We start from the raw sequence: 11,361 nt of genomic DNA on the forward strand, positions 1-11,361 counted from the left end.
AAAGAATATTATTCTGATACCTTCTGTGGGACCATTTTGGATCCTACCCTTTCCTAACTTTGAATTTTGTGTTAATCATTCCTTTGCTTTTCTTTAGAATTTGCCACAGATGTTTGTATACCTAAACAAAATACCGGTTAATTTTGTACACCTTTTCCTTAGGGTCAGTTCCTTTTTTTTTTTTTTTTTAGTTGAAGAATAATTACCCTTAATATATACTCTAATAATAATTAGTTTCAGGTGTACAATATAATAATTCAACAATTTTTAAAAATATTTTGTTTATTTGAGAGAGAGAGAGAGAGACTGCACTGCAGCAGGAGGAGGCACAGAGGAAGAAGGAGAGAGAAAGTGGACTCCTCCCTGAGCAGGAAGCCCAATGCAGGCTCGATCCCAGAGTCCTGGGATCATGACCTAAGCCAAATGTAGACCCTCAACCAACTGAGCCACCCAGGCACCCCAAAAATTCAATAATTGTATACATTGCACTCATCACAATAAGTGTATTCTTAAGCCTCTTTATCTATTTCATCCATCTTACCTTCCACCTCCTTTCATATTTTTTTTTTACATTTTTTAATTATTTATTTTAGAGAGAGAGCATGTATGAGTAGGGAAGGGGTAGAGGGAGAGGGAAAGAATCTGAAGCAGACTCCCGGCTGAATGTTTGATCCCATGACCATCATAACTGGAGCGGAAATCAAGAGTCAGAAGTTTATCTGACTGAGCCACCCAGGTGCCCCTGCACATTTTTACATCTTATATGTTATAGAAATGTATGTATAATATTCTGCTACTTGATTGTTTTGTTCACTATTTAGATGAGATTTCTACATGTGTTTCTCAAGTTGCTGTTACTGTTTAATTTCACACTGTACTGATTTTATCCATTGTACTCTTGATCAACATTTGAAAAATCTCCAGGTACATGTGTGAGAGAGAAAGAGATTACAAACAATATTGGTAAGAACATTCTTCTACTTGCCTTCTGGTACATGTGAAAGAACTTCTCTGGGATAAACACCTAGGAGTGAAATTGCTAGGTTCTAGCAAATTTACCTGATAATGCCTGGTTATTTTCCAGAATGCTTATATAACACATCCTTATGGTTTTGATGTCATACTCCTTTACTGAACTATACTGTATATGTGTATATATACACATATATATACACACACATATACACACATATATGTACAGACATATAGTTAAATATATTCCTATTTTAAAAATATTTTCTGAAAATAATTTTATATACTAGAAATATAAGTAATAGGATTAGTGCTGCTTTTTTAAAGAACCAAGAATTGTGAAAGATGTGGTTGATTGGGAATTTTTGTTATTTGTTGCCAGGAAACAAAATATTAAGGAAAAAATGAAAAGAATGTTTCAGTCATGTCTTAACAGATGGAAAAACAAATGTATTTATCTTTCACTTGCCTTCCCATTACACTACTGATGTCTTCATTTCTAGGACTAAAATAGGCATTTGCTCCATTCTCAATCTTGGTCTTTGGACTTCTAAAGAAGTCCAAGGACTGATTTCTGACATTCAAAGTAATGTGTTATGCAAGAAACCAATTTCAGGGATGGAGGGAAAGCTGCTCTTCTTTAGCTATAACTCCTAAAAATTGTCAGAATGGGAGTACTGGAAAAGATTCCAATGTCTTTTTGTCTCCTCCATAATTTTTTTGTACTTTTTTTTTTTATTTTCTCTTGTAACAATCTTCTACTTTAAGTTGAAGAGGGTTCATTAACTGCTCAACTGGGTATATTTCAAATATTCTAAAAGTTTAGACTTTACTTAACTAAAATCCTCCGGGTACAATACCACCAGAAGCACATGCTTCTCATTTATATCTAATAAGATTTCTTTAATCAGTGCAGGCCTATAAAAATGTGTTGTTCTTTAGAAGAAACATTTTGTAAAATGTCAAGAAAGAGGTTTTTGTTTTTTTTTTTTTAAAAAAAACTCCTTTTGTGTAAACATCCTACTTTTCAAAGCTTCCTAATGCTTTAAGAATTCCAAAGTGTTTAAATTAGAATCAAACAAATGATATTATCTTGAAAAATTCCTTGAATGGTATCGTCCCAGCTCATGTGTTCAACTGCTTAATGTGTGCACCCTGATGATCTCTTGCACTAGGACCAGAAAGCTGTATAACCCTGTATTGCGATTAGTGGCACAGTGGCTTAGATATTTCATGATGTGTTCATTCCAGTGGGGTAGTGTATTCACTGATAATGTTTTATAAATACTAAATGAGTTATTTATAAGAAATTACTGTTATTAACCTAATGAGGACTTATTGGACATTGAACACTATAAGAAACATATCGCAGGTCTCTACTAAAAGTTAAATGGAGAATTGCAGAAATTTTCTAAGATTTCCAAGAAAAATATATATGGGCCCTAGATTATTTGGTCATTGTTATTGCTTTGTTGATGGAGGGCTACTCAGTGCAGAGATGCTTTCTAATCTACAGTCCAATATTGCAAAGCAAACATATCGGCCACTAAAAAATCAAGTATCTTAAGCTCACATAATAATGATATTAAAAGTGAATATTAATGAGGGGTGCCCTGGGTGGTATAGTCGCTTAAGGGTCTGGCTCTTGGTTTCAGCTCTGATTGTGATCTCAGGGTCCTGAGATTGAGCCCCCGGGTGGCCTCTGCGCTCTGCTAGGAATCTGCTTGAGATTCTCTCTCTCCCTCTCCCTCTGCTCCTCCCCACCATGCATGCACATGCTCTCTCTGTCTCCCAAATAAATACACAAATCTTTTTTTAAAGAAAAGAGTGAATATTAGCAAATGCTTATTATGTGTACGAAGCATCTTACAAACCTTATTTCATTTAATTTGCACAAAAGCCCTATGAGGCCAGTAACAGTATTACCATGTTACAGATGGGGAAAGGGAGATTTAGAAAATTGTGTAAATTACTCCAGACTAGAAAGCTATGGAGCAGCAAAGTGAGGATTCAGCTGGTGTAGGCTGATACAGAAGCTTGTGTCTTTAATCACATTGTGCAATTCTAAATAATAGTGTGAGTTTTCTAGAGGTAGCTTCTTTCTCACATCTAAGAACTCTGGTGGTCCAAAAACAAGGTACATACGCGTATGTGTGAATGAAATGACTACTGTGTACATTGTGCTGTGGGGAGTAATACAAGGACTCATTCATAGTCCCTTCCCCCAAGAAGCTTACAGTGTCAGTGAGGGACAGGAGGGGATACAACACAAACGCATATAATTAAAAGCAAAATATGACAAGTCTCATATGAAACATACTATGGTGATGCACAAAGGAAAGAAATCCTTTTGGCTAGAGGGACATGAAGGGCCTTTGAAAGCAGGTGACATGAATCTTTTGAGAGGGTAAAAGGGAAAGTCAGGATTTTGCACAAAGCATTCCCTGCATCCAAAAGCTCAAGGCATATTGGGCATGACTTGTTCTATTTCAACTCGGTTGAGCTAGGACAGATTATGTATAAAGAAGACCTAGATACCAGGGATAAAGAAATTGTCTTAAATTATTAGACAAAGGGGAGCTAATGAAGGTTTTGAAGTAGGGATTGACACTATTCATTCAACAAATATTTACAGTGTTAGTGTGTGCCAGGCACTGTACTAGATAGATGCTCGGGGGAACAGGGCCAGTCCATTCCCTGCCCTCATAACTCTTAAGGGCTGATGGCAGAGAAACAGGCCAATTTTCATCACCAGTGACAAAGTGATGGTTGTCCACAGAACAGGGACAAAGACTCTGAGTAGAAAAGAACTTTAATGCTCTGGTTTATTTTCTCTGATTGCCTTTTTTTTTTTTAAATAAACTTTTTGTTTTAGAATAATTTGAGGCTCCATTAAAAGTTATTTTAAGATAGTATTAAATAATGGTCTTTTCTATTTTAAAAAAGTACATAATAAATCTGAACTTCACTGATTATGTTTACAGATATGCAAACATCTACAGATATGTAGTTTCTAGTACAGGTGATTTACAAAATTCATCTCAATCTCTATTAAAACTGCTATTTGATCATTCAAGGCATATCATTCCATGTCAGAACTCTGTGGGACAAATGTCAAAAAGACAAAGGCTACATTTTACAGATTAGTTCCTAGCACAATCCAAACTGCTCCTGTGACTAAATAGATATCCACGTTGAGGGGGTGTCTTTGGAACTTCTTGACTCTGATTCCTCTAAATGTAGTAAATCACAAGGTTCTATTTGAGTGGAAAATTCTGTAGTGACCAAATAAGTATCGCAAATATGGGAAAGCCAGTTTAAAAAGAGGTCCACAGGAAATGTATATTAACTAATTGCCTGACTATAGTCAATTACCTTTATGGAAAAAAATTATGTGGTAAGACTTGCTTGTATTAAAAGTTTTCATAGGCTTGGAAACATAAAACTCAGAGATTTTTGAAAATGCAGAACTAAAGAAGATTACTGGATTTATTCTAAGATGATAATGTCTCCATAGAAAATCACAGTAAGGTAAGCGCTCTAAAATCTAATCCACATGGAGACTCAAACTGATAGATGGTAGGGCGGTGAAGGAATAAGAAACCAGGATTGCAGCCAAACTTTAAAAAGAATTTAAATACATTAGTGTGAGTTTCCTTGAAACAGCTCAATACCTGATGTTGACAAATGTGGATACAGCTGGTAAAATGGTATGTGTTAATTACCAACATCACATACCTATTAATTACTCTAAAATACTTCTTCCAAATAATTTTCTTTCATCATCAGATATCTGTATACATTTAGCATTCCTTGTTTATGCTTTGAAATCTATATTATTTTTTTCTTTCTACTTTCAGGATTAAAATGTAAAGTTTTATGTTCCCTACTATATCTACTGTAAGAATATTCTAAATATTGAAGATTATATTTACTCAAATAAACTGTATTGTTATGACAGAAAGAGCTTCTCATTGTTTCCATACCAGTGATACTTCACTCCATTGCTTACTTGTTCTGAAATTTCACAGCAACAGAAATTCCACTATATATTTTAGCTTTATCTAGTATCTATTAAGAATATGTTTAACTGCAATTTATGAGAAAAAAATCTGACTAATGGTGATTTAACAAATAGAGGTTTATTTTCTGGAATACTGGACAGCAACATGCAGAAGAATTAAACTGGACCACTTTCTTGCACCATACACAAAAATAACTTCAAAAAGGATGAAAGACCTAGGTGTGAGATAGGAAACCACCAAAGTCTAGAGGAGAACACAGGCAGCAATCTCTTTGACCTTGGCCACAGCAATTTCTTTCTAGACACATAGCCAGAGGAGAGGAAAACAAAAGCAAAAATTAACTATTGGACTTAATCAAGATAAAAAGCTTCTGCACAGCAAAGAAAACAATCAACAAAACTAAAAGGCAGCCTATGGAATGGGAGAAGGTATTTGCAAATGACACAGCTGATAAGGGGTTAGTAGGCAAAACCTATAAAGAACTTATTAAATTCAACACCTAAAAAACCAACAATCTAGTTAAGAAATGGGCAGAAGACATGAGTAGACATTTTTCCAAAGAAGACACGCAGAAGGCTAACAGACACATGAAAAGACGTTCACCATCACTGATCATCAGGGAAATACTAATCAAAACCATGATGAGATACCATCTCACACCTGTGAGAATGGCTAAAATTAATAACACAGGAAACAGCAGCTGTTGGCGAGGATGGGGAGAAAGAAGAATAAAAACTAGTACAGACACTCTGGAAAACAGTATGGAGGTTCCTCCAAAAGTTAAAAATAGAACTACCTTATGACTCAGCAATCACAGTACTAGGTATTTACCTAAAGGATACAGATGGCCTACTGCCTTCTGATTCAAAGGGGTACATGCACCAAAATGTTTATAGCAGCGTTATGAACAATAGCCAAGATGTGGAAAGAGCCCAAGTGTCTATCGACTGATGAATAGATAAAGAAGATATGGTATATATGGTATATAACATAATAGAATATTACTCAGCCATCAAAAAGAATGAAACCTTGCCATATGCAATCATGTGAATGAAGCTAGAATATATTATGCTAAGCAATATAAGTCAGAGAAAGATAAATACCATATTATCTCACGTATATGTGGAATTTAGGAAACAAAACAGATGAACATATGGGAAGGGGGAAAATGGTTGAGGGAAGCAAACCATAAGAGACTCTTACTGATAGAGAACAAACTGATGGCTGATGTAGGGAGGTGGGTGAGGGATGGGCTAGAGGATGATGAGTATTAAGGAGAGCACTTGTTATGATGAGCACTGGGTGTCATATGTAAATTTTGAATCACTAAATTCTGCTCCTGAAATCAATATTGCATTTGTGTTAACTAACTAGAATTTAAATAAAGATTTGGAAGGAAAAAAAATAGAGGTTTATTTTCTCACATAGCTAGTCTGGAAGTAGGTGGTTGCTGCCTTTGGTTTAGTTAGTAATATAATCAATAACAGTTATTTTTCTGCCTCACTCTCATTAACGTGTTGGTTTTCCTCCCCCCTAGTTACCATCTCAGGGTCACAAAATGACTGCCACTGGCCAGCAGCACATGTGTGCTCAAGCTAAGACTGCATGGAGTTACTTCTCCCAGCTACTGCTGTCTCTTTTTGTCAGAAAGGCAAAAGCTTTCCCAGAAGCCCTTTTAGGAGCTTCTTATATCCTAAGGCCACCAAGAGTTTCAAAGGAGGCTGCAAAAGCAGGAAACAAGATTCTCAAGAATAAGATTATTTTGAGACACTGCCCAGAGATGGGTACGTTGTCATCACACAAAACTATAAATTCTCAGCAAAGAAGGTAGGGAAACAGATATTTGGTAGGCAGCAAGAAAGAATCTGTTTAAATGCCCTTATCATTTGAAATAGAAAATTCTTGTAGACTGCAATTGTGTCTAGTCCTTTCCTTACATGTAGGACTGAGTTCATATCAAAAAATTGTTGACAGTATAAATCCTGTATCAGATACAGATATAGATATACGGACTATGTTCTTAAAAAAAAAAAAGATTTTGTGTAGGAGCAGAAGGAGAGGGACAAGCAGACTCTGTGCTGAGTGTGGAGCCCAACCTGGGGCTCTATCTCACAGCCCTGAGATCATGGCCTGAGTTGAAACCAAGAGTTGGCCACTCAACCAACTGAGCCACCCAAGTGCCCCGGACTGTATTCTGTATATTAAGGCAGTATCACTAAATTTCACTCAGTTGTACTAATAGGAGGGGTACTATACAAAACTTAGCTGGGACTTCTCCAATAAAATGCCATGCACTGAGTGGCTTAAATAGAAGACATTTATTTCTCACAGTTCTGATGGTGGGATGTCCAAGCTTAGGATGCCTCCAGATTCAGTTTCTTAGGATGCCACCAGATTCAGGTGGAAGCACATATCCTGGTTTACAGATGGCCTACCACCTTCTTGCTGTGTCCTCATATGATGGAAAGACAGCACTCTTCCTAAAAAAGACACTAATCTCAACATGAGGGGCCCATTTCATGACCTCAGCTAAACATAATTACCTCTTAAGGGCCCTACTTCCAATTACCATCGCATTAGGAGTTAGAACTCAACATAGGAATTTTGGGAGGGACCAAAATATTCAACCCATAATATATATAAATGTAAAATAGAAGATTACATATATAAATGTGTATAGTAACATATATGCAGATTTTGATTTCAAATTTCTGAATACTTATTTTGTATTCCCATGACCCAAAAAAATTATAGACACTGAAAAATGCTAATAGAAAAGAGTTCCAGCTTTTAAGACATTAAAGCGAAGACTTAAAAGCTATAAATACAAATCCAAGCTGAACTGAAATGTTATGTAATCTATATAAAAATATCAGCCTTTTTACTTGATGGCTATTGCATATTAGTAATATAACGTATTTTTATTTTATTAGAATTTTCTAACAATGCTGCTAGGAAGACGTTGACCTCATCTTAAGGATTAGGAAACTGAGGGACACCTGGCTGGTGGAGTTGAAAGACCATGTGACTCTTGGTCTTGGGGTCATGAGTTTGAGCCCCATGTTGGGTATACAGATTGCTTAAGTAAATTTTTTAAAAGCTTTTAAAAAGGGTGGAGATTAGGAAACAGAATACTGAGAGGCTGAGCAACTCGTTCCAGGTCATCCAAGTCATAAGCAATGGATCTGAAGTTTGGAATAGCTCTCTTTTCCCCAGAGCCATGCTTGTGCATAGCACACACACCACCACAGGCTGCTTACTTCATTGTGTAAATAGAAGCTTCCCTCATAACGTTGCTTTGTTTTACCCTTTTTCATTCCTAGCTTTTTCACGGGGGCCTTAGGTAAGAGGGCAAATGGAAACCAGATCAGATTATGGAGGTGATAAAAATGATGAGCGGTGAGATTGTGAAGAGAGACAATGCTCAGAGTGAGAGGTGATCGAAAGGGTGGAAGAGGAGCCAAGAGAAAACTCTTGGGATTCTGAAGGGAGCAAAGAGGAAAGGGGAGAAAAAGGATTGAATTCCGACAGGGTATTTCTCCCGGCTGTGGGTCAGCAGAATAGCAATATCCCACCCCGTGGCCCTGCTCTCTGATCTCTGGCCATGCATGTGGCTTGGCATTGTACCTCTACCAGCAGGATTCTGGGAGAGGCTCGTGGTAGTGACTGAATTACACTTTCCCTAGCTATTCTTGGGTTCCAGTTCTCCCTTGAAGGTCTTTTATGGTTAATCTGAAACCACATACATATTTAACTCTCCTTTTAGTTACATTCCAGAAGCCTGTTCTCAAACAAGCATAAGTCAATGCTCTAAATTTCAGTAACCACAAGCTGAGATTAATCTGCCCTAATGTCACTGTGTTCCTCCTCTTCGAGTGAGTTTAAAGAATGATGTGCGGAAAGCCTTGCCCAACTTGCCACTCCTTTTACTCCACTATTAATGTAGCACAGGATCTCATATATGGAAAGGAGCTTAAGGTCTCCACCACTCAGCCAGCACTGTGATCTTCCCATCCCTCTTTAACATCCTCCAAAGTGGTCTTTTAGCTATATCTGAATGCTTCCTATCCAGGGGGTTCACCACTCCTGCAGCTAGTCTTTTCCATCTTTGGACAACTCTTTCCGAGACAGCTTTTTTTATTTGCCAGTCAGGATAACGGAGATATTGCACAATAACAAAGGCCCTAAAATGTCAGTGACTTTTTAACCACAGAAGCTTCTTTCCAGCTGACACGATGTGCCTACACCAGGTCACCCTGGCCCTGCCCCACTTTGACTCCCCTCTGGGAAAGGAGGAAAAGAGTAAAAGAGTTCAGGGCAAATCCCAGGCTGTACTTGAAGTGTCTCCATTTCATTAGCCAGCAAAAGTCACATGAAACCCCAACCCAGGATGGAACAAGGAAAGGGGAGAAACATCCCAGAGAAAGACAGCAAATATTTTGAATAATACAACCTACCACGTACTTATTGAGTCAAAATCCTTTTCCAAAACATCCCACGTGTTCTTGCTCATAATCTTTTCTTTCTACCAATTCCGAGTTAGGAAACTGCAGTCATGTTCTCTTTGAGTTGTCTCCTTTCTAGTCTACTCAGCTCCAATTCTTCCATCAACCTGTTCCCTATATTTAGTGCTCTCACCTAACATCCTCTTTTAGAGCCAGTTCACCATCTTAGGTCCCCTGGTGAGAAAATTGTTGGTTTATTCTCCAAAGGAGGGCATCTCCTGACATGCCCCGACTTCCCGACTTGGGATGATGGGTTTTGGCTGATGCTGAATGTACAAGACCATTAAAAAAAAAAAAAAAAAGAAAGAAAGAAAGAAAAAAAAGCTTTCCTTTGGAAATACCTTCTTTTATAGCTCTCTGTGTTTTTCATCAGCTCAGATGCTTAAACTTTTCACAAACTTCCAAGGTCCTTTGGCTTATTATACATCAGAACATGGAAATCTTGTGAGTACTTCTGAGGGCAGATGTCATATCCTTGACCACACTTTAGTTAATTTAGCTATTTGGAAAGGGCTCTGAATGGGAAAAAGTAGTTGTACTGGCAAAATTGCCCAAGCCTCCGGTTGTTGTATAGTGTGGACTTTGCAAACAATTGGACTTAGATCAAACCTGACTCCACTAAATACTACCTTTGTGACCTTGGGCAAGTTACTTAACCCTGAGCTTTTATCTCCTCATCTAATGAGATTGGGATAATAATAGTTATTTTCTTCATGTGGTTTTTGAGAGGACTAGATGACACAACAGTGGAGCTCAATGAATGTATTCTCTTGTTACCATCCTGGGATCCTAACACTCAAACCTATCTCTGCTGTCACTTAAGGAACGGGTCCTCTCACACCCCCAAGCCTCTCCATAGCTATGCACACCTTTTCTCCCCAAGATACCCTTCTGGCCTTACGAAATCCTTCATTCCCAATGTTAAAAGTAAAACTATAAGGCCAAGGTAGAATCACTTACTCCCAAGACAGTAAACCAAGATTTAATTGCATTTTCAACCTCTCCAAGAGTGGAATTTTAACCCTATCAATCTGGAGTTTTCTGGTCAGCACCAATAAGGTAATCTATCACATCAGCCTCTCCATCCCCCAAATGAAGATGAGGTGATCCACCTAATGAGACCCCCTGCCCTTCTCCCTAGGAGAAGATGACCTTGCCTGAAAGAATCCTTTCTTCTCTTCTGCTCTTAACTTCCTTGCCCCACCCTTATTCCTATAAAACCCTTCCGTTTTCTACAATTTCTCAGAGCTCCCTTCTGTTAGATCCCATCCCTTTGTTAGATGGGACACTGCCTGACTCATGAACTGCTTAATATAGCCAATTAGATCTTTAAATTTACTCAGCTGAATTTTTGTTTTTTATCCAAGCTCAACCAGTATCTCTCAAAGTGTTGTCAAAGAAGAAGCTATGCGGAGGGGCACTTGGGTGGCTCCATCTGCTAAGCATCCAACTCTGGATTTCTGCTCAGGTCGTAATCTCAGGGTTGTGAGATTGAGCCCCACATCTGTTTCTTCACTCAGCTGGGAGTCTGCTTGAGATTCTCTTTCCCTCTGCCGCTCCCCCCCTGCACAAATGCCCACACTCTCTCTGTCCCTCTCTTTCTCCCTAAAATCAATCAATCTTAAAAAAAAAAAAAAAAAAAAAAGAACATGCCACATTGAAATCACCTGGTGGATCACTTGGCCCTATTTCAAATTTACTGAGTATGGACCTGGTTAGTCTGCCTTATAACCAAGCCCTCCAGGTAGGGTTGCCAGATAAAATACAGGACTTCCAGTAAACTTTGAATTTCGTGTAAAACATATTTTTAAAATATGTACCATGAAATATTTGGGACATACTTTTACTAAAAAATATTT

Source organism: Canis lupus, chromosome 36 (genome assembly GCF_003254725.2).
Source record: "Canis lupus dingo isolate Sandy chromosome 36, ASM325472v2, whole genome shotgun sequence".
Taxonomy (NCBI): domain Eukaryota; kingdom Metazoa; phylum Chordata; class Mammalia; order Carnivora; family Canidae; genus Canis; species Canis lupus.